This window comes from Falco rusticolus, chromosome 1, assembly GCF_015220075.1.
Source record: "Falco rusticolus isolate bFalRus1 chromosome 1, bFalRus1.pri, whole genome shotgun sequence".
Taxonomy (NCBI): domain Eukaryota; kingdom Metazoa; phylum Chordata; class Aves; order Falconiformes; family Falconidae; genus Falco; species Falco rusticolus.
The window spans coordinates 97,603,833-97,626,250 of NC_051187.1; positions in this window are offsets into that span (position 1 = coordinate 97,603,833).

A 22,418-nucleotide genomic window follows, 5' to 3' on the forward strand; every position below is an offset into this window, starting at 1 on the left:
CTCAGAAATATGTTAATCTAGCCAGTGATCAAGAGAAATGCCCTTAAAACATAGAGAAGAGGTGAAAATGCTATTTTTCTCATTCCATTCCATGATACATTACAATTTTAAACTTGCTACAAGTCAGTTCAATTCTTCAGCATAATGTTGGTCTCCCGTTTAACAGCCTTTGTTATCTATGTTTCAAGACTGCACATTTTTAATATCCTTTTTGCTCAATCAGTGTTAGAATCTTGCCCTGCTCTTTTTTTAATATTCTCCAATTATCCTTTTTGCCTGCATGTGCACTGTCTTAATCACATAGTGTTGAAGACTGCTGTATATTTAGACCTTCATACTTAAAATATCAATTGTGGACATGTATGTACATAAGGCTTGTGATTTCTCTTTGTTGTGTGTGCATTTCTATGAGTATCTAAAATAATTAAAATATATATATAACTGTACATATACACGTCTCATGCTGAAAGATTCTTATCAGTTTCACAAGCCATAACTCATAGCTTTAACATTTCAACTGCATTGTGAACATCACTTCAGATATGACATAGGCTAAGATTTCTTAAGCGTAAATAGTAAAGGTATCATGTCTTCACACATTATCATTTTACTTTTTATGTTTTTAGATCTCAGTATTTTATGTCTTTAGATCATATTGTAATTTTTTCCACATAGCCAAATTAAAATACATGTAGAATCATACAACCATTATTTAAGTAGGAAGGGAGCTGTGGAGGTCTTCTAATCCAGCCTCCTACTCAAAGAAGCTCTTACTAGGTTGGTTGCTCAGAGATTTGTCCAAAGATGGAGATTTCAGAACTTATCATTGAGTATTTAACTACTCTTCTGTTTAAAAACAAACAAACAAAAATAAATAAATAAAAAAACCCCTACCAAACCACCTTACTATCTAAGCTGAATTTTCCAGGAATGGTTATCCCAGGAAAGGAGGACTGTGCACCTTTGAGAGGAGCATAGCACCATCTTATTTGTATTCTCTGAACATGTAGCCATACCACCTCTCCTGAACCTTCTAATCTTCATGCTGAACAGACCCAGTTCTCTCAGCCTCTCCTTATAAACTCTTTGCTCCAGCACTTGAAGATCTTGGTGGCCTCTGATAGACTTGCTCTAGTATGCCAGTATCCTTTCTACACCAAGGAGCCCAAAACTGAACATAGCATTCCAGATGCAGTCTTAGAAGTGCTGAATAGAGGGGAAACATCACTTTCCTGTGTCTTCTGACTACAGTCTTAACACAACCTGGGATTACAACTCCCTTGCTGTAAGGGCACGTTGCTGGCTTATTTTCAATGTACTGTCTACCTGGATGCCAGATTTCTTTCTGCAGAACTGCTTCCCTAGACAACTGGCTCCCAGCCTATACTGTTGCCTGGGGTTATTCCACCCCAGATGAAGAACTTTGCACGTGTTTCTATTTAACTTCAAGAGGTTTTTGTCATCTCCTGGCTCCAGCCTGTCCAGCTCCCTCTGAAGAGCAGCCCTGCCCTCTAGAAAATGGATTGCTTCTCTCAATCTGGCATTGTCCACAAACTTGCTGAGAATGCACTTCATACCAGGTACTGAATCACAGAGTAGGATATTGTAGGTGGGATGTAAGACAAGCTTGTGCTCAAACATGGCTTGAATTGTATGTTCAAAAAGTAGTATAGATATTTGACTTATTTTTTAGGAATAATGTAAATTGAAGAAAGAAAGGTTCCCCCATCCATGATTAAAAAAACACCAAACTGTACTAGCTAAAAGTTGGTATAATGTTGACATGTCACTGTTTTGGTTGAACAGAAATATTTTAAGAAGTTCAGATTTTGTTGAAATGAGAAAATATTTTTAGATTGTTTCTCTACGGCATGAAAAAAACCCCAAAAAACCACAACCAAACTCAAGAACTGGTCCTAACTGAAACAGTCCCTCTGATCTAAAGCCTATTCCTTGAATTCATTACTTGATCAGTTACATTTTAATGTATCAAGTGGGACTAAATGACAGTACTGAAGGGTTTGGATTTAGGGGGAGGGAGTTGATTGTTTCATTGTTGTTATTGTTTTTAAATATTGAAAATAAACTTTTAGACTTCTGGGGTTTTCCCCCCTTTTGGTTCTCAGTCATGAGGGTACTAGTAGGCCTTAACGGCTCCAGTCAGCCTCACCCAGGGCATCCACCCACATGCCTGGCCCATAGGCCCAGGACCCCAGGTAAGCTCAGCCCTGGGCAGCCAGTTCTTAACTGAGCTATGTACAGGTATGCCTGTCTCCAGTCCTATCTCTGCTTCCTGCATGGGCTTCACGCCCACCTTGCAGGTACCTTGTTTCCTAGATAACCCCCTCAGAGGTATGCTCTAACTTGTTTCCACTATGGCCTTTGGGCCTGTGTCTTGACTATGGCCTTTGGGCCTGACTGGACCCCATGATCTGGACCTCATGAACTGGATCTATTTTTTCGCTTTCCCTTGCTCAGAAATGTTGATGGACCCTGTTACCAGCAGCTGGCTCTGCCCACTGTGGTCAGACCCTGTGGGGCACAGCCCATGTTGGGGTCACCCTGCTTGTGACAAATCTTCCCTTATGGAACAGCTTCCCTTTTCTGGTCTCTGACATCAGAATGCTAAAAGTCTTTACCAATTTCATCCTGAACAGATGTTCTTATCATCTTTTTTTGGCCAAATTTTAGTGCTGATTTATCTCCTGCTTTTTTATTCTCCATATAGTTTTCAAGTTAGCATAATCGATACTTCTCCTTTCACCATTAAGGGCTTAGTGGCTGATCAAATGCAGAATACAACTAACAGTACAACATAACATAATGAGGCTGATTTCTCTGGAGAAACCTATCTCAGTATGTACAGTCTATTTTTCCATAAGTCTTCATGACTTGTGCTTTAAAGACAGCAAAAATGAAAATATGTGGTCATTAAAAAATCTTTTTTCACCAATACCACATAGAAAAGGGTAAGGTTCTTTATTGTTGTCAGTTGTGCTAGAACAGACTGAATGTAAAGTAGATATAAAATGCCATGTCTGATTTGGTTGCATTTTATATCCACTTTATATACATTTTGCACTGGTAGAGTAAGACACATAAATTGAAAGCAAAGACTGAATTGAGGCTAGTATATCTAAACAACTTCAGTCAAAGCTTAGAGAAAACTTCATCTGTAGTTCTCAGAAGTCTTTTTTAAAAGTTTAAATCCCTATTCCCTGATCTTTTATGCACTCCACTTGAAAGACAGATTGATTTGTATTATGAAGACTGCATGAAAGCAATATTGCAATTTCTTCTCTTTCTTATCTGAAATAAGAGAATTCTTAGTTTCTTTTCCCATGTGCATTATAAAGGACATAGCATAACAAGAAGTAAATCCATTTCCGCATCTTATGGAATCCATTCCTATTTTACTTTGCACTGAGACTTATGCAAGAGTTAGGGAACAGACTTATTTTTGAGAAGTAAACTCTAACTAGGTCAGCAGGAAAGAATGACTTTGTCCTCTGAAGCAGCTCCTCCCCCCCCTGGTTTACCTTGTGTTAATCTCAAAGGACTCATTATCTTCTCACAAAGTAAAAGAAGGCAACAGTGGAATTTGCAAGGAGTACTTCAAATCCATTCCATTACACATATTTACTGATGTTTCTAGATACTGCTTCATAAAATGTTGTAGCAATATTTCTTATAACTTTCTTATTTATGAGTATTTGTAATAACATGTTAAATCTACTACATATTATTAATTTATTTTATCTTTTAATAGGATACAACGGCTAGGAATTAATCTTCTCAGATTTCTGTTAGACTTCCTGGCAGTCCTCGCTATCTCAAAAGCTGTATTCCATGATACCTATTTTAATGGTTATCATCTTGTTATCTAGTACAGCTGTTCTATTGTTTATTTAAGTGGTATTTAAGCTTTGCATTATTTCAAAGCTAATTAATGTAAAGCATTACAATATGAATATACTGAAAGGTCACAAGAAACACTTGAAGATCAATGGAAATACAAGTGGTTTGCATTTTTTTTGTCATTTCTCATATTTTAAAAAAACTGACCAGAAGAATTGCTCTATTTTTAGGACATAAACTTTTTTCAAGATGGTTGCAATGTGATTGCAACATTAGTTTTAAAACATGACTCTTCTCTCCAGCAGTTAGGCTAATAAGACAGAAGAGATATGGTTATGATGTCTCTCTGCTAATCAAAGCTACTTAGAGCTCTTGTTTTGCCAAATGCATGTGTTTTGAAAGGAGGCAGAATGCAGGGAAGAGAAACTGAATAGAAAGATGTTCTCATACTCGTGATTCTCTGTAGCTTATCACCACAATATATTTGGGATGAAGCATAATATAAAGTGAGACTTACCTCCCTGCAGCTGAGTGTAAAGTAAGTTAAGTTGTTTGTGCTCCACCACCAGTGTGGTGGTTAGAGGATCTGAAGTGTCATTTCAAGGCAGGAAAAATGCCATGGCTTTTAACAAGGCATAAGGCAGAAAAAAAATTACGTGCTCTCTGTTACTGTAGTTTTTCTTGTACTTGGCATGCCAGGCAAACTATGGAAATTTTGTGGCACCTGCATTGTGTTTCCTGTTATAAAAGGGCATTATAAAAAGTAACATGTGGCCTTATTGCTAGATACTATGTATTTGCTCTGCTTTTTAAAAACAACATATCTTTTCACCCTCTGTGTACATAATTGCCCCTAATTCCATGTTGTGTGTCACTTTGTGTGAACAACACTCAGGACCTTGCTGCAGATGATAACTGATTGTCAGCTTGGACAGAAATTCTGGAGGGGAGTTGCTGTTCATAAAAACCAAACCAAAACCCTACGTTGTGCTCATGTGACAAATGAGTGCCACTGATTACTGGGAAGTAGGTTGTCCTTGTTCTTTGAAAGGTGGTAGGACTTACCTCTCACCTCTTGTCATTTCCAGTCATTTCTGACTACGTTGGCTTGTTCTGATCCTGTGCAATGTTCACAGAACGTGAGGAAGTCTAGGAGCGTGACTCCTGAAGTCACCAGCAGTAATACAAGGGTGCAGCTTGGTCACTGTCCTGCAAGCAGACTGTATTTATGAGTATACTACCTGTAGTAAATACGTATTATTCAAAAGAGAAAACAAATAATGCAACTGCATTTTGTTTCCTGACTTCTGCTTTCACCCTGTTTCATCTATCCCAGCTCTGTGTGCCTTGGCATCTGATTTTCAGACTCTGCAACCTTTACAAGTCTAATACAGAAGTCCTTTCTACTCTACTCTGCAGCCCTGTCATCCCCAGGCCTTGCAGAGTTTTTATATCCTAGCTTTTCAAGCTGTGGCAGTCTGAGCTTTTTAGCCCTTTTTATTGTAGACCTACAGGCCTTGGCAGCTAGATTTCCTGCATGCTCTGAGATCACAGACACAAAATAAGTTTTGACTTACACAGTTGTGAAAAGTGAAAAGATTTATTGAAAGTGAAGTACAGAGGGTGAAAAAAGGGGACCAGAGCAGCTGGCAGAATTGCTATGCTGGATTAGGTCCCAAAAGAAGCCAATAAACTTTCTATACCTTCCTGTGAGTAGTCATCCAATTCTAGCCAGGAGAGGAGAAGGGCTGGAAAGCCTGTTTCCCAGACCTCACACAGTAATATCAAATGGGAAACTACTAGTGTGAAGCAACCAAAGAAATAATTGAAGGGTGCCTGTCCTGGGTCCTGTGTCTCAATTCAGGAAGTCCCAGGTGGAAAGCAGCAATCCTGAACTCACTTTCCAGGAGGCATACTCAAGTATGAATTGCAGGAGGACTGAGTGGGGATACTAGTACATGTCAGTGGAAGGAAAGGCTCTGCTGGTACGTATTTGACTCCTCCCAAGCACCTGCAACCCAGGTAAGACAGACAGGAGTAAACAGCTTTAGTCCGTAAGTGAATCCTAATAATTTTAAATGTGTACCAAGAAAGAACAAAGAAAGGACTATTTAGTGCATTGTAAACACATATGTATCAAATAATTATCTATTTAAAAATTGGGGTTTTTTTAAAATATGGACTGCTATTAAAATGTCAGCTTTAGAAAAGGGTGAATGTTTAATACATTAGCTTGTGTGCCAACAGTGAGCAAGTATCCATGAGACAGGCTGAGTAAGAACATTCCAACAGACTTGGAAAGAGAGGTCAGTTGTGTGTATGCAGTTTAAACACTTTTCCCAAAAAAGTGCTATTTTCATGCTGCTAAGTTTCATGCTAACTAATGCTAAGAAAAAAAGAAAGATCCAACTGAAGTATAGCCTTTGTTTACTGAAGCACATCAGCCCTGTTATGACACAGAGCAACCTGTTCCTTAATGCTGTTTCACCAGCTGGTTTTGATGACTGTGATGAGATTTTAGGTAACATTACAAACAAAAGTGGCGTTGTGAAAGTATGTGGGTTCAGCATTTCAGTATCAATATCAACCCAGTTTATACAGTTTTCTTCTGCAGAATCAACTGATTGTGAATCGACTACCTCTGTGAATTGTTGCTGGTTTTAGAAAAGTTTAACTAAAAGGAGTAGTTAGCATATCATCTGATTTGAGTGACATACATTTTCGTGAATATTTTTATAGAACTAACATTCCAATTTGTAACAATTGGTACAGTAATGAAAAACAAATTAATTGTAGTATGAAATACTTGCAGTAATTTAATTTTTAAAATATTAACTTTGAAACCTTCATATCCATTTGATGCAATTTTATGTGACTTAGGATATATTTGCAAATACAAGGGTACCACTAAGAGCAACCTTAATAATACAGTAGTTGCATGTGTTAATTATGTAAGTTCTTAAATAAGTGGAAACTGTATTAACTATATGGAAAACACATCAACTGCTAATGACATAGTGATCAATATACCCAAACCGTAATAAGAACCAAGTTGTTGTAATTTTTTCCCTTTCTCATGAAGCTTGTTCTTATTTTCGTTACGGTTAGACATTTCACATCAAAAAAGCAAAAAATATCCATTATGTCTCTAAGTAAGAAGAAGAAGAGACTTGGAGTTGTTCAGAATTGAATGATTATATATTTAAAAAATAATCAAATTATTGATATTTTTGGACATAATAGTTATTATTATTTTATACTGTCTTTCTATCTTTGAATAGAAAGATATTCTTTCTATTCAAAACTGTCTTTCTATCTTTGGAGCTTTCTAAGTCAAACAAAATTCCATGCAGACCAAAAAACAGATGTTTTCACAAAACCTAATATGTTTACAGACAAAACAAGGTAGCTTGGAACGCCACCATCCCTGTCATTTTATTGGAATGACTTTGACCATTTTTCTTATCTTATATTTGTTAGGATGCACAGACTCATTCTGTAGCATGAAAAAAAAAATATTATTTTTCCTACGTGGGAAGTGGTTGGTAAGCCCTCCAAACCATCAATTAATCAACCTTATATCATAGATTTAATTTTTCTTTATTTAGTAGTGGCTTTGATGGAGACCATATATTTTCACAATCCTTTCCACAGACTGAGTGATTGTTCATCAGGATACCTTTTAGAAAATTCTCAAATAAAAACACATATGCTTTGACTATCAAAAGTATATGAGGATCAATTTGAAGACACACCCCCCCAACTGTAAGCTATATCTAGAATATAAAAGCTGGTTTAATTGTTTAAAACATTATTGGGTTTAGATTGTAATTGGGATTTTAAAGCATTTATGGATTTTTTTTAAATATGCTTATAATTAATACATAAAGGTTTTTTTGCTTTTTGGATTTTTTTCACATTTTCTTTTACTTTTCACTGATAGAAGACTGCTCTGGAATTGAGCACATTAGAAAAATATTTCATTTATTTTAAAAGTGTGAATTAATTTTCCTGCAGATATCTAGTAATTTTTTTTTTAAAAGGGGGTGCTTTTTAGCTAGTGACTATCTTATATATTTTCTCCTTTTTTCCTTTCCTCTTGGTTTTTGTTTGTTTTGGTTTTGGTTTTTTTTTTTTTTTGGTGACCTTGTAAACATCTTCCCTCCCCACCCCTGCCTTAGGAAATCCATTTAACAATTTGGAACAGGTTTCCTTACTTCAAAACTAGATTATTGCATTTAGTATATAATTACCTAAAGCAGGGTTATGTTGGATGTGAGGTATCAGTGAGATCTTAAAAACAGAATAAAAAACCAAAACACTTTATTCCAGCTGTCATTTAGCCTTGGAAATTACAGGCTACCTAGATAATGTCCAGCTTCAGTTTTAGGTTCTCCAGTAAGCTACTCTTGTGCACATCTCCAGACTCCCAGAGTTCAATTAGTTAAAGTGGATTCAGACACAGACCTCCCCTGGATACAGAAATTAGGCATTCCTTCATCGAAATCTCTTGAAAGCATAGAGCTCAGCGATAAGCTATTCCTGAGCACACAGCTACTGATGGCTATGTGTAAACACTTTAGTCAGCTGGAAGAGTCTATGAGCAGTGATCTAGCCATTAGAATTTTATATTAATATATTGACAGTGAGCTTATTTCACTAAATTTAAACACATACGCTCAGAAGAATGCTGCACAACAGCGAGAGTGTGAAGATTATGTTCTCAAAATCCCAGTGGAATATTTTAAGTCTACAAAGGGGAGAATTTTGCATCCTGCCCTGCCCTTAACATTTTTGTACTAGCTAGCTCTGCTTAGCAGGCAAGATTCCTTGGTCTCATCCTGATGTAACATGATGATGATGCTCATACTGGTAGCTGGTGCAGGTTCTTAAGACCTTTCTGAGAACTGAAATATATAAAACCTTCTAGTCTTCTTACTCATGTGCTGGGCTTTCCAGACCCTGGACATTCAAATATGTAGAATATTAAGTATGATATGGTTAAAGACTGGCAATGAAGCAAATGTAATATTAGTATATATTGTTTCATAACAAAATGGAGATTTACTAGGATTCCTCTTGTATTACAGCTATAATTTCCTTCCATTTAGAGAAATACTCCCTTTATTTTTCTTCTTCTTCTTCTTCTTCTTCTTCTTCTTCCTTTTCTTCCTTTTCTTCCTTCTCATTGTCTTCCTTTTCTTCCTTTCTGAAAATGTTTTAAAACTTACTCATTTCAGGAATCACCTTAAACTTTTTGAACACCTTAAATTAGAAACAAACACACTGGGTTGTATTTATTTCAGAGCAAGATAATAAAGCTCCTAATGCTGACAAAAGCAGTGGAAATGTAAGTAATTTTTGTTGGTTGTTTTCTGTCTTAATTTCTTAATGGAAGCAACAAAGCTATTTTCATAAGAAAATAGAAATTAGGGCTCTAGCATTTGGTTTTGAAAAATAAAGATCATGTGGCCTAATTTACATCTGAATCCCTTTGAAGAACATTTTGCTGGTAATGCCTAACAAGTTGTCTAAAGACAGCTATTAAGAAACAGTAGTTACTGGTACTTAAGTGGTGTATAATCTCTCTGACTACAGTGCTCTGTGTACGTTTCTCTACTTGGGGTTTTCCCCATGATTAAATATCATTGCTTTCCTTATAAAAGCTTTTGACAGATGAAAGCTTTTTTCCTGAGTCAAATTTGTAAATGCACATACCACCCCTACCCCAACCCCCCACCCCCCACAGTTTTATGAAATTCCCTTCTCTGATGGATCATGTAAAAGGATAAAATGTACGTTCCTTAATTCTATCTGTAAACTATAACTACCATGAATAGTCTAGCTGACATCAAAAGACATGAACAGATCTATAATATTGGTACTTCACAGCGTAAGGGACTGAAGTTTACTTTAAAATAAAAAGGGAAAACTTGCACAATTTTGTCACTCTAATAAGAGCTGATTTGTAACTGTACTTCAAATGTGCCCTTACAACACTTTTCTTTTTTTTCACCAGAAAGCCCAGATACAACCATGTTAGTTTTTATTCACGTGTTCAAACAAAGCCAAGTTTTGAGCTTACACAGCTCTTTTAAAGGACTTACTCCAGATTCAAGTACAAGGTTTTAGAACTTGCAAAGCTCTGATCAATATCTTGTTGTACTCTCTCAAGGGTCCTTAATTTTTCTTGCCTTACTGCAATAAGAATGATAAATGTCAGTTGTGGATGACATTGAAACTGCAACACACTTTATTTGATCCATCTTCCCACTCACAGATATTCTTAGATACTCAAGCCTCAGATGTTTCAGACTGGTGTTTTTAACAGGTTCTGGCTCTTTTCCCCTGCCCCACCCCACCCCCACACCCCTTCCTTCCCCCCCACCCCCCCCCCCCCCCTTATTTCCCCTTTAGTTATTCAGAGAAAGGATGTCAAATAACTGATACAGTGATGTTTATTTTGGACAGAAGAAGTGTGAAACATGGTAGAAAATACAACATTCTCAATAATTTTAACTGAAAACATAGAATAATGTTAGATTAAAAAGTAAATTATCTTTAATTGTTTTAAATAAAGAGAAAGTAGATATATTACTCATTTAATTTTTTTCCCAAACTAGGACAGGTCTCCAAAAAATGCAAGTATTTTTCTGTAAGATGTGGAGCAAAATCTATAAAAGTTCTAGCTCGAATATCATCAATCAAGTTTATGTAAAATACAATTTAAATTAAATTTATTTTTATTTCTGCGTATTTTCACATTAGTTCTTTATTGACCTTCATTTCTGTTTTCAAGGCAAAAGCAAAAAAAGAAGGCATTTTTTTCCATTTTATGAGGAGAGGTTCAAAAGGTGCAAAATTTCATTTTGATGAAGTTTGAATGTCTGCTTGAACTCTCCATTCTTACACTGACTATAGCTCCTAAAGAACATTCTAAACTGCAGTTATGCTATGTATCATATAAATTAAATTCTGATTTCCTAATGAAAATACAGTCAAGATAAACTGTGTAATGTGTATCATATGAGAAGGAAGCGAAGAAAAAAAAGTATTCAAGGTCAATGGTCTTGACAACTGGGAAATAAGATAATATTAGCATTGAATATGATTTGGTATTTTGGACAGAAGACTCAAAGGTCAGGGCAGAAAAGATCGATTTTGAAATAAGATGTCAAGAGAATAGTGAGTGTCATTATGCGCAAAGGAATGAGGAATATACTTGAAGTGGAAGAATGATGGAAAAGTAGGGCAAAGTGGTGATGCTCTTCAGTTTGGCTTTATTTCTTACTGTAAGGGTCTCTGACTAGTGTGATAGATATATCTTCACAAAGACATGCACAAGTATTGTGTGTTTGGATTGTGGTAAGATATCAAGTCCTTCCAACTGCCGAGAAGCTTAAATATCCATCGGGGCTATTTCAACATCTCAAGAGAGTTTAATCTATGTATCTTACTTTAGCAACAACTGTGCCTTCCAATGTGTTAACTCAGTTTAAGCACCTAAAGAACACTGGTAATTCTGAGAATTGATTAGTTAAGTGTCAAGTGAGGGTTAAAGCAGCTTCAGGAATGACCTTTTCTGGATTTTTTTTTTTTTTTTTTTTTTTTTTTTTTTTTTGTGCATAGGCAACTGACCTTCAAGCTACAGGTCCCATAAGAAATAACATATACACTGACATATTTTTACAGACATGTCCAAAAAAACCCAAACCAAGTAGTATTGATGTGCAATGGGAGATGTATGTGCAGTTGATCATCTCTGGAGATTTTAACTGAGATGTGCATTTGTTGTAGGAACAAGCCTATTTGTATTGAAGAATATTCCTTTTAATTGTTAGTGTAATATAATGGACGTGTAGCATCGTAGCAATAAGATTGGTCTATAAAGCATTACAAAAGAAGAAAGTAACTATTATTGAACTGTTCCATAATGCATGCTCAGAGAAAAATCCATGCGAAATCAAGTCTATGGTATCATTAGTTAAAACGTTGAGAAGAGATTAGGAAGTCTATTCACATACAACTGTAATTTTCATCCTTTGTAGCATTCTTGGATTTTCTAAGGCAACTAACAAAAGCTCAAGAAATCAAGACTGACAGGAAATTAGCTGCAGTTTTCTTGGTTTGCCTTGGTTATGGTTTATACACACTGTTAAGCTACATGATTTTAATAGCTGATTAAATACACAGTTATATCATTTTGTGTGTAAGAAAGTTATAGAATAGCACTAATATAAATACCTGAACTTAGCATTAGCTGTTGCCACTTCTGTTTGCTGCTGCTGTTGTTTTTGTTTTATTTCTTTTTTTTTTTCCTCACTCAAGAAATATGTGGTTTTCCAGAGCAAACCCACATAACATTCCAGTCATTTCATTCTTAATTTTCTTAGTTGGTAAATATTGTGTAGCCTCAGAAAAGAAATCCTGGAGCTGTTTAGTTAAAGGAAAGAAAGAGAAAACAGAGAAAGGAAGGAAGAAAGGAAGAAAGGAAGGAAGGGGGGAAGGAAGAAAGGAAGGGAGGAAGAAAGGAAGGAAGGGAGGAAGAAAGGAAGGAAGGGGGGAAGGAAGAAAGGAAGGGAGGAAGGAAGAAAGGAAGGGAGGAAGGAAGAAAGGAAGGGAGGAAGGAAGGGAGGAAGGAAGAAAGGAAGGGAGGAAGGAAGAAAGGAAGGGAGGAAGGAAGAAAGGAAGGGAGGAAGGAAGAAGGAAGGGGGGAAGGAAGAAAGGAAGGGAGGAAGGAAGAAAGGAAGGGGGGAAGGAAGAAAGGAAGGGGGGAAGGAAGAAAGGAAGGGAGGAAGGAAGAAAGGAAGGGGGGAAGGAAGGAGGAAGGAAGGGAGGAAGGAAGAAAGGATGGGGAGGAAGGAAGAAAGGAAGGGGGGAAGGAAGAAAGGAAGGGAGGAAGGAAGAAAGGAAGGGAGGAAGGAAGAAAGGAAGGGAGGAAGGAAGAAAGGAAGGGAGGGAGGAAGAAAGGAAGGGAGGGAGGAAGAAAGGAAGGGAGGGAGGAAGAAAGGAAGGGAGGGAAGGAAGAAAGGAAGGGAGGGAGGAAGAAAGGAAGGGAGGGAGGAAGAAAGGAAGGGGGAGGAGAAGAGGAAGGGAGGAAGGAAGGGAGGAAGGAAGAAAGGAAGCCAGCAAGCAAGAAAGGAAGGGAGGAAGGAAGAAACCAAGGGATGAAGTAAGAAAGCAAGGGAGGAAGGAAGAAAGGACGGGAGGGAGGAAGAAAGGAAGGGAGGGAGGAAGAAAGGAAGGGGGGAAGGAAGAAAGGAAGGGAGGGAGGAAGAAAGGAAGGGGGGAAGGAAGAAAGGAAGGGAGGGAGGAAGAAAGGAAGGGAGGGAGGAAGAAAGGAAGGGAGGGAGGAAGAAAGGAAGGGAGGGAGGAAGAAAGGAAGGGAGGGAGGAAGAAAGGAAGGGAGGGAGGAAGAAAGGAAGGGAGGGAGGAAGAAAGGAAGGGAGGGAGGAAGAAAGGAAGGGAGGGAGGAAGAAAGGAAGGGAGGGAGGAAGAAAGGAAGGGAGGGAGGAAGAAAGGAAGGGAGGGAGGAAGAAAGGAAGGGAGGGAGGAAGAAAGGAAGGGAGGGAGGAAGAAAGGAAGGGAGGGAGGAAGAAAGGAAGGGAGGGAGGAAGAAAGGAAGGGAGGGAGGAAGAAAGGAAGGGAGGGAGGAAGAAAGGAAGGGAGGGAGGAAGAGAGGAAGGGAGGGAGGAAGAGAGGAAGGGAGGGAGGAAGAGAGGAAGGGAGGGGGGAAGAGAGGAAGGGAGGGGGGAAGAGAGGAAGGGAGGGAGGAAGGGAGGAAGGGAGGGAGGAAGGGAGGAAGGGAGGGAGGAAGAAAGGAAGGGAGGGAGGAAGAAAGGGAGGGAGGGAGGAAGAAAGGGAGGGAGGAAGGGAGGAAGGGAGGGAGGAAGGGAGGAAGGGAGGGAGGAAGGGAGGGAGGAAGGGAGGAAGGGAGGGAGGAAGAAAGGAAGGGAGGGAGGAAGGGAGGAAGGGAGGGAGGAAGAAAGGAAGGGAGGGAGGAAGAAAGGAAGGGAGGAAGAAAGGGACAGAAATAGAGATTCTTAAAATTTTAATACAAATTACCGTGACAAAGGGATCTAGTTTCTCCCTGAGAATGTAATCACAAGATTTTGAGAAAAATCAATCAACAAAATGATACAAGGAATTGTCAGTAGAGGGTTCTCATGTGTGTATGCAACAAAAAAAAAAAAACCACAAACAAAAAAACCAAACCAAAAAAAAACCAGTCTGAAAGTGACTGCCTGGATAGGTGGGAACATCATCATTACTCCCTCTTTCTCCCCAGAAGACAGAAAGGTGTTGCATACCAGCAAGCTGAGCTGGATTCTAAACAAACAATTTTTCAGCTAGGTTTTCAGCATTTTTTTTTTTTTCTCCTTCCTTCTCTGGTTTTACTTTTAGCTAAAACAATTCAGTCTCTCCCATTCTCACTATCAAACAGTAGGCTTCAAATCTTCCTTTCATCCTGCGTCTAGCAGCTGAATAGCAGTCAGCATGCAGTCTATTCTGAAAGAAGCTGTGGAGAGACTTAATTTAACTTATACTTTGCTCCCCAACAAACTGCTTCTATTGTTCCAGGTTTTATACTAGGTGTGGTAATTTTTTTGCTGACTGACAAAGGCTTATCTTCAGTCCTTGAGCCTAAGTAGAAGATTATGGAACTGCAAAACCTAATAAAGATTCTGTATTAGCCAGTGCTTTGACCAGTTTTACATTAAAAAGATATGAATTAATGAATACATTGGGCTGTACAGTAATGAGATGCTAAACTTTATTACAGGTGTAAATGTGATTAAAGAATTTCTTACCCTTTATTTCTATGATTAAGAAAACTATTTACAGTAACTTCAAAAAAATCTGATCTGAAAACAGCAAATTACAAATGTTACATGTAAAATTTACATATTGAAAATCTAAAACAAATTAAAACAGTTAATGAGTTGGTGCAGCTATTAACTATTCTTGTATTAAACCTGAAAATAAAAGATAATAGTAATATTTTTTTCCTTAGAGTAAAACACAGTGATAAGAGGCAGTGCCACAATGACACTTCAAATGTATGTCTGTGAAATATGAAAACAAGTAGGAACTATTTTGTGTTAATTTTTTTGTGAGCAATCATAGTAACGTTGCTCTAATTACTGTAGTGAATAGTATAATGCATTTATCATTTTGTAGTCAAGCATAATGCATTTTTATTGCTATTTGAAGAAATCATTTAAAACAGTTTAAGATCTTTTCTCAGCCCTAATAACTAAAATTTGTGTAACAACAACGGCTATTAGATCTTATTTAATAAAACGTCCCCTACATGAGCTGATTATTTGCATTTGTTCCCCTTGAGCATAATACATGGCAATGAGATCCTGTTAGTTTCTAAAGTTATTGAAATGCATATAAGGAGACGATAATCATCAATTCACCTGCTGACATTCTTGGTGTTGGCAGACCTCACTAATCTGAGAGACACTCAAAATTCCAGCATACTGAAATACTAGTAGCATATATGCATTCATGGATGAATTCTTGGAAGAAATAGAAATCTGCTATTTTATTATTAAAGATTTCCACAAAATAAAGGATACTTTATTTATTTTGGTGCTGAAATGTAATTCACTTTATGACTTTCATGTTGTTTTGCATTAAACAGCCAAAACTATATGCTTGGTATCTTGCAGCAAAGCGTTATTGCATGCCCAGCAATTAGCCAAGGAAGAGGTTAGTGTAGTGCTGAGTCTTTCTTTTATTCCTTGTGGTATCTTGTATCCCAGCTTACACATGGAGGGGGGTGTCTGTTTGGAACATAACTGGTTGCACATCAGTATATTTCAAAGCACCTGTACTGTTGGAGTGAAAAACATTAATTTCTTTTTCCCATGTAAAGACTAACAAGCTAATTCGTTTCATCAGCATGCAAACTTCACTAATATTCACTAACCCAGAGTGCTCATTTTTACCAAAACATTATGCCTTTGGATATATCTTAACCTTCTAATTAAGTTAGACATCACCTGTATGTCACACACACAGATCATGTGGGCAGCAGAAAGTGGAAACATCAAGAGGGAAAGCACAGTAAAAGCATGTCTGGTAGATCTATCTGTTATGTTTAGTTTAACTTCAGCTTGGATTGCATAAACCTGTGAAATATGCATAAAAATTGAATAGCAACAAAATTGTTGGCAATTTCTGAAACTTGTTAGCTGAATATAAGCTAAGTATTAGGAAGGATAACACTTACTCCATTCTAAAATTATGTTAATTACACCCAGTGTGTTCACACAATGTCTTTGTACAATTTCTACCTTGCCTGAACTTTTTCATATAATATTATTTCATGTTATATTTTGAAAAAAATGTGTCTAAACAATGGCTACTATGACTCATTCTTTACATAAAATATGTAATATTTTCCTTTAGTGGTAAGATACAGATACACTCAGAGAAGTATGTTGTAAATTCAAAGACATTTCCTACCTCCCACCCCCACCTCTGGCAGTTTAACAATCAATAGTCTTACAAAAAGCAAGATGCATCTTGTAAAAATACTAGTTGATTTTAATATGATCTTACTGCTGGAAGGATGATGGTGTGGAAACCTTTTATATTTATAAGATATTTATGTTACAGAACAGTCCTGACCTGAAATGGAAATAAGAGACCCTTTTCATGTTACTTCAAACAGTAGCCTGCATAAGAGCATTTATTAGAAACCATAAAGCAGAGCTGTCAAAGCAGATTTCTTTCTTCTTCAGAAATGAAGCATCATTTCATATCAGTAAAAATAAATAAATAAATAAATTGTTACTTTTATCGGAATTTTAAGGCCTTCAAGCATTAAGTTGAAGGATTAACAACTAGAAAATGCTTTACAGAAAATGTTGGTTTCCTTGATAATTTTTTAAATCATTGAGATGAATGGAAATCTTCTCATTAAACAAATCTCAGTGTAACGAGCAATCTTGTTGAGCCCCAAATAGGCCATTCCAAATATCTGAACTTCGACATTTTTTGAGTGTAAGGCAGAGTTATCTCACTTCACTTAGTTTTCCAGTTTCAAATAGGCTTGTCACATAAGTAAGGATGGTGGATGTCTTGATAAGCTGGTTTGGCAGTGGTGACAATGAGGAGGCGTATTCAGGGCAGAGAACCCTAATAATAACCCTAATTGCAAGCTCATAGAGATTTGGAAGCCTGGTTAATTCATATAAATACTTAATTCCCAAAGCTGTAACAGAAATCCCTGAGAAACTGAGGGAGTTGGGTTCTGTTAGTATAAGAATGTATTGCAACTGATTACTAGTATATGAATCCAGCTATTATGATAATACTATTACTAAAAAATGAAGTGGCTACTAAAAGTTCATGATACTTTTAAAGTAATTAATTAAAAAACGTTTATTTTGCCAACTTTGCAGAAGTTTTGTAGAGTACAGAAGTCTGGAATATTTTAGAAGAGAATTTAATGATCTACCAGCCTTTGATAAAGTGAAAGAATATTTCTTTAAAAGTCAGTAAAATAGAGAATTCACACTTTAAAATATTTAGGGAGCTATTTGCCATAAAGATAAAACTAGTACAACTACTGAATTCAGAAAAATACTGTGCTGCTGTGTACATGCTGTCATGAGCTGAAACTTAAGAAAGACAACTCATGATGGTACTGAACCAGTGAGAAAATAACAGCAGCATTTAAAATCTAGGCAAATTTTTTGATAAAGGCTTTCAATGAAGTTGGGAGAAAGAGGGTGATAACTTTTTGAAATGTAGATGTCACCTGCTTTGCTGTCAATGTGCCAGCACTCCTCAGCTTCTCAGATTTGCTCAGCTTGCCTCTCTTACTGGTCTGTCTTAATCAATTTTGCAAGGGCTCTGTCCACAGTGTCTTGAACTATGTCTCATAACTTCCTACCCCTACCTTCCCTAAACATTTCTGTTTGTTACAGCTGTCCCTCCTGCACCTCTTTACCTGAGTCTGACATTTCAGCTCCCTCCTCCGGCTATTGAGCTTGGACTTGGTATTCCCTGCTCCCCCATGCAGAGCTGGCTACTCCCCATCTGTCAATAGTGAATGGACTGCATTACCTTTTGTAAGGTTATGAAAGAATCAGTGACAAATGCTATGCAATTAACTGTCGTATTTGCATATGAAAGATAGAAGGCTCTTCCTCTGAGTGTATGCATAAAATACTTTAGGCCTCACTAAACTTAGAGCAACTTTCAAAGACAAAATATTTCTCAAAAGCTCTCCTCAGAGGGATGTAAAGAAAAGATTGTAATTGAAGGAGTAATTGTTTATGATGTGTGTTCTGTTCTACATCATCTTTGATTTGCTCCTTTGCTTTCATAATCAAATAATCACTGTCTAGTGGCTGCTCTTTTTTTTGTTTGTTTTTTTGTTTTTGGGGGGTTTTGGTTTTGGGGTTTTTTTCCCAGGAGGAGGATGGGGCTGTTGCCTTTACGTGAGGTATCCTATGAAGCACAGAGACCTGTGAGGAAAGAGAATTTTTAGGTAGAGAAAGGGGTTCTCTTCAAAGCTACTTCAAGTTTCCTATTGCTTGAGGACCCCAAATTTTTGCTGAAACCACACCACCTGTCAGAAACAGTTCCCCTTGCCTGTCCTTTCAGTCCTGGTAGTGAGAGCCCTTTAATGCTGTATACACTCACACAAAGATGAGTTTTAATGTAAATGACCTGAGCACAGTCTCATAACTACAGCCCAATTAATTCCCTATCACTATTTACTAAGTATCAATAACCAGTTGTCTACTACCCTTACTGCAAATTCTTCACACTTCTAAGCTATACTTCGGAGTGCTTGCAGATGCTACAATTTGAAGTATCTGAAGAGGTGAACTCTAAACAGAATCATTAAGCAGAAGAAATCACGTAGACTGATGTCATGTACACACTATGGCAGATTTTCTCATTTATCACTCCTTTGCTTCATGGCAAAGCTGTGCTTTTAAACTAGAAATAGGGATCAAGGCATTCAGTTCAGGTTTTAGAGTAAACAACTTCAAATACAAGAACAGTTGGATCAGTATCTTATGATTTGATCCATTTCTAGTTGCAGCAAATTACTTTTTCATATAATTTCAAACTTTGTATTGCTGCATTACAATTATTATTTTTGAAATGGGAAGTTTCACATTTCTTTAAATTCCTTGAATATCAAAAGAAATGCTGCTTACTTGTGGGATTGTTTTGTTTTTAGTCTGGAAAGCTCTTACAGATTCCCTTAAATTAAAAAAAAAAAAAAAAAAAAAGCCAATGGCTTGTAAAAAATACCATATGCGAGTGCAAGCCAAGTCAGGTATTTATAACTGGCACACCTCAAGTTCATTGCTAAAGTCATCTCATGCTAGAATCTAGGTCTTTATATATATTTAATGAACATTTTGCCCAGTTGTGAATGTAATAAATCATTTATTCTCTTTGAACTTCCTGTGGAAATGGTGTTAAGAGGTAGTCTTTGCCTACAAAATGGCACTCCTTTACCATTAAAAGAGCTGCTCTAAACAACACTATTTATGGGATAAACACAAGTTCAAGACATTTACAGGTCTTTCAGGTTTTGGAGAATATTCAAAACCAGGGAAAGAAGCAGATGGTTATGCTGCTAACTATAGTGTGTAACAGTGTGATCTGATGACAGAACCCCCCCCCCCCACACACACAGATGTAGGTTTCTAGCTCCTTTCCCTGTAGAAAAAAATCTTAATCAACATTAAAAATGGTCTAGGAGGTAAATAACCATTTTATTGTTTGGGGTTTTTTTTTGATATGGAGGAATAAACAATATGAAAAAGCATGATTGTGTGGAAGCAAAATTCGCAAGAATATTAAAGGAGGGTCAGAAAGAATGAGGACAGTTATGTGCTTAGAGAAAGTTATGTACTATAAGCACACTGATCAAAGTGTTTTCAACATCTGCTGTAGCACACTTCACATTCCTCAGCAATCCACACTGTGGTGATAGGAGGAGACAGTTTAAAGATCAATGTGACATCATGGAAATTATAAAGAAAATTTTACTTGCCCAGTACTTTTCAAAGTCTAAAATAAATTTGTATGGAAAAAACAGGGACTCACAAGCAGCTCAGAAAATATGTTCAAGAATTTAAAGAAGGTAAATTGTGAAATAGAGAAGTGAGAACAAAATGTCAAAAGTAAAAAAAAAATAAAAAAAATAACCGTGCTCTAAAGGGTGTCTCCTCAGATGTATATTTTTTCCCTGTACTTTTTGAAATGTATTCTGCTGTGTAAATCCTCCACTTTCCGATCATGTGGCACTGGTCTTGACTGAGCAGCAGAAAAAGAGAAATCTCTTTTCTCTCCATTTCTTACACAGAACAATGGCTCCTCTTCTGTGGCATGCAGCAGTGTAGCTCTTATATGGGCACCGTGGCCAAGAAGATTCATCTCATGTTCTTGCAGCTAATGCTTATGGACCTGAAAGGAGTCACATGTAAGCTGACTCATAATCGTTCAGAGAGTTTTCTGAAACTGGAAAAGGTACGGCATGCACTATATAATAAGTAGACAGTTATATGGATGTTTATGTTTTAAATTTTGTTATCTTTGTATTATATCACAAGAGTTTTACAATTATAACATAAGTATGTAGTATAGCAAAATACAGACATGATAGCAAAGGCCTTGAGAAGCAGAAACGCTGATGCGACATAGAGGAGCACAGGCATGGGATGATAAGAGATGCAGCACAGGTCAGTTAAGGAACTGCAGACCTAGTGCTGGATGAAACTGGCTTTTAGGGGTAGTAAAGAGAGCAAAGAAACAGCATTTAACTACATAAAAGACATTATATGAAGCAAATACAGATTTAACATGGATCTGCAGACCAACAAGAAAATAAAGAAATCTAAAAGCATATTAGTAGACATACAAAACTGGCTCCAAGTGGACCCTAGAGGGAGGAAGAAACCAGTAATGAATACCATATTCCTCTCCACAAAGCACTCTAGATGCTGATGACTTGCTGTAAATGTCTCCACAACCTTATCACCAGAATGAAGCCACCACACTGAGAACCTAGAAGCTTAGGATTAGTGGAGGCACACCTCCAAGAAAAGGGATAAACTCCGTGTGTAACGATTTTTGCTCTATTATTTTTCTTTCCTTTTATATTGGATAATAATTTGATCTGGACTAATAATAATTAGAACCATTAAGATTTCCGTTCTACTAACAACGTAGTCTTGCTTATATATATATAGATAGGGTGCGTTTCTTCTTTGGCTGTAAAGAAGATTTTGGGTGTAACACTGGATAGGAAAAAGGATTGATCTTTAGCTGAAGTTTCTGGAGACTGTCATGACAATGCTTGTTGGTATTGACAGGAGTTGCCAAGCTTCATAGCAAAAATTATCTCTGTGTTATGGAATATTAATAAATGGTGGTTCAAATACCACTTAAAGACAATAAACAGCTGAAAGTTAGAATATTTTGAAATAAAACATGGATCTGTAGAAGCAGAACCAGAGAAAGAAATACCAAGGTATTAGAAGTTTTATTACAGTTACCACTTTTTTTTTATATTATAGTAACTGTCTGTGTCAGCAATAGGAGATTGATTTGGTTTGTGTTCCCTCCCACTACACACACATTTTACAAATAGAATTACCTTTCTGGGTCCAGTGAATTAGGAAGAACACTCAAAGTTATATTTCTAAGTGCTAAGAACAAAAGATGGCAAACACAGTTTGATGAGAATAAATGCAGATTAATGGTTCCCATAGCAAAGAGAAAGAAGGAAGCATATTGACTGAAGGAAAAAATACTGCTTACTGAAGAGAAAAATTATTTGGGAGCTGTTGTACAAAAATCCCTAATGCTTCATGCCTGCTGTTCAGACATAATAAAAGAAATAGACATGGTCCTGGGTCAGAAGAGATTATAAATAAGCATATTATCATTACTAGGTAACACTGAGCAGCCATTACACACAGTACCATACCAGAGACAAGATTAGCCTGTCAGTCCTTGATTTCCACTGCTGAGTCTAAGTACTGCAGGATCCTCTGAACTCTGAGGTTATGTCACCTCCTGCCTACCGTGTGTGTCAAGTACCCTGCATCTCCCAGACATCACCTCACAGCTTGCTTCTTTGTAGATTTAGACTTCTGGATCTTGATTCTACAAGGAAATGCTATCCTGCAATGTGTGAGCTGGCAGCTCGGCTCATATCAACATTGTAGTGATCGTGCCTTATGCAGCTAAAGTCTGGGATCTAATCATGCTGCATTATTATAAAGTCAGGACAGAAGTGACATGCAGCCACTAGAACAGGTAGAAGGCAACATTTGCATAATGTGCAAGTCTCATGGAAGGCATGTGTAATTTTGAATAACTATTGAATATTTATCTATAACGTTTTCACGGAAGGAGAGGGAACTGTGCTGGTGGAAGGGAATGACGAACAGAAACAGGAGGAAATAAAAGAAGGGTCATACTGAATATAGACTTTAGGAATATGGAGGAGAGAGAGAAAGGAAAATGAGTGAAAGCTCATTATTATGCTATTATTTATTCTG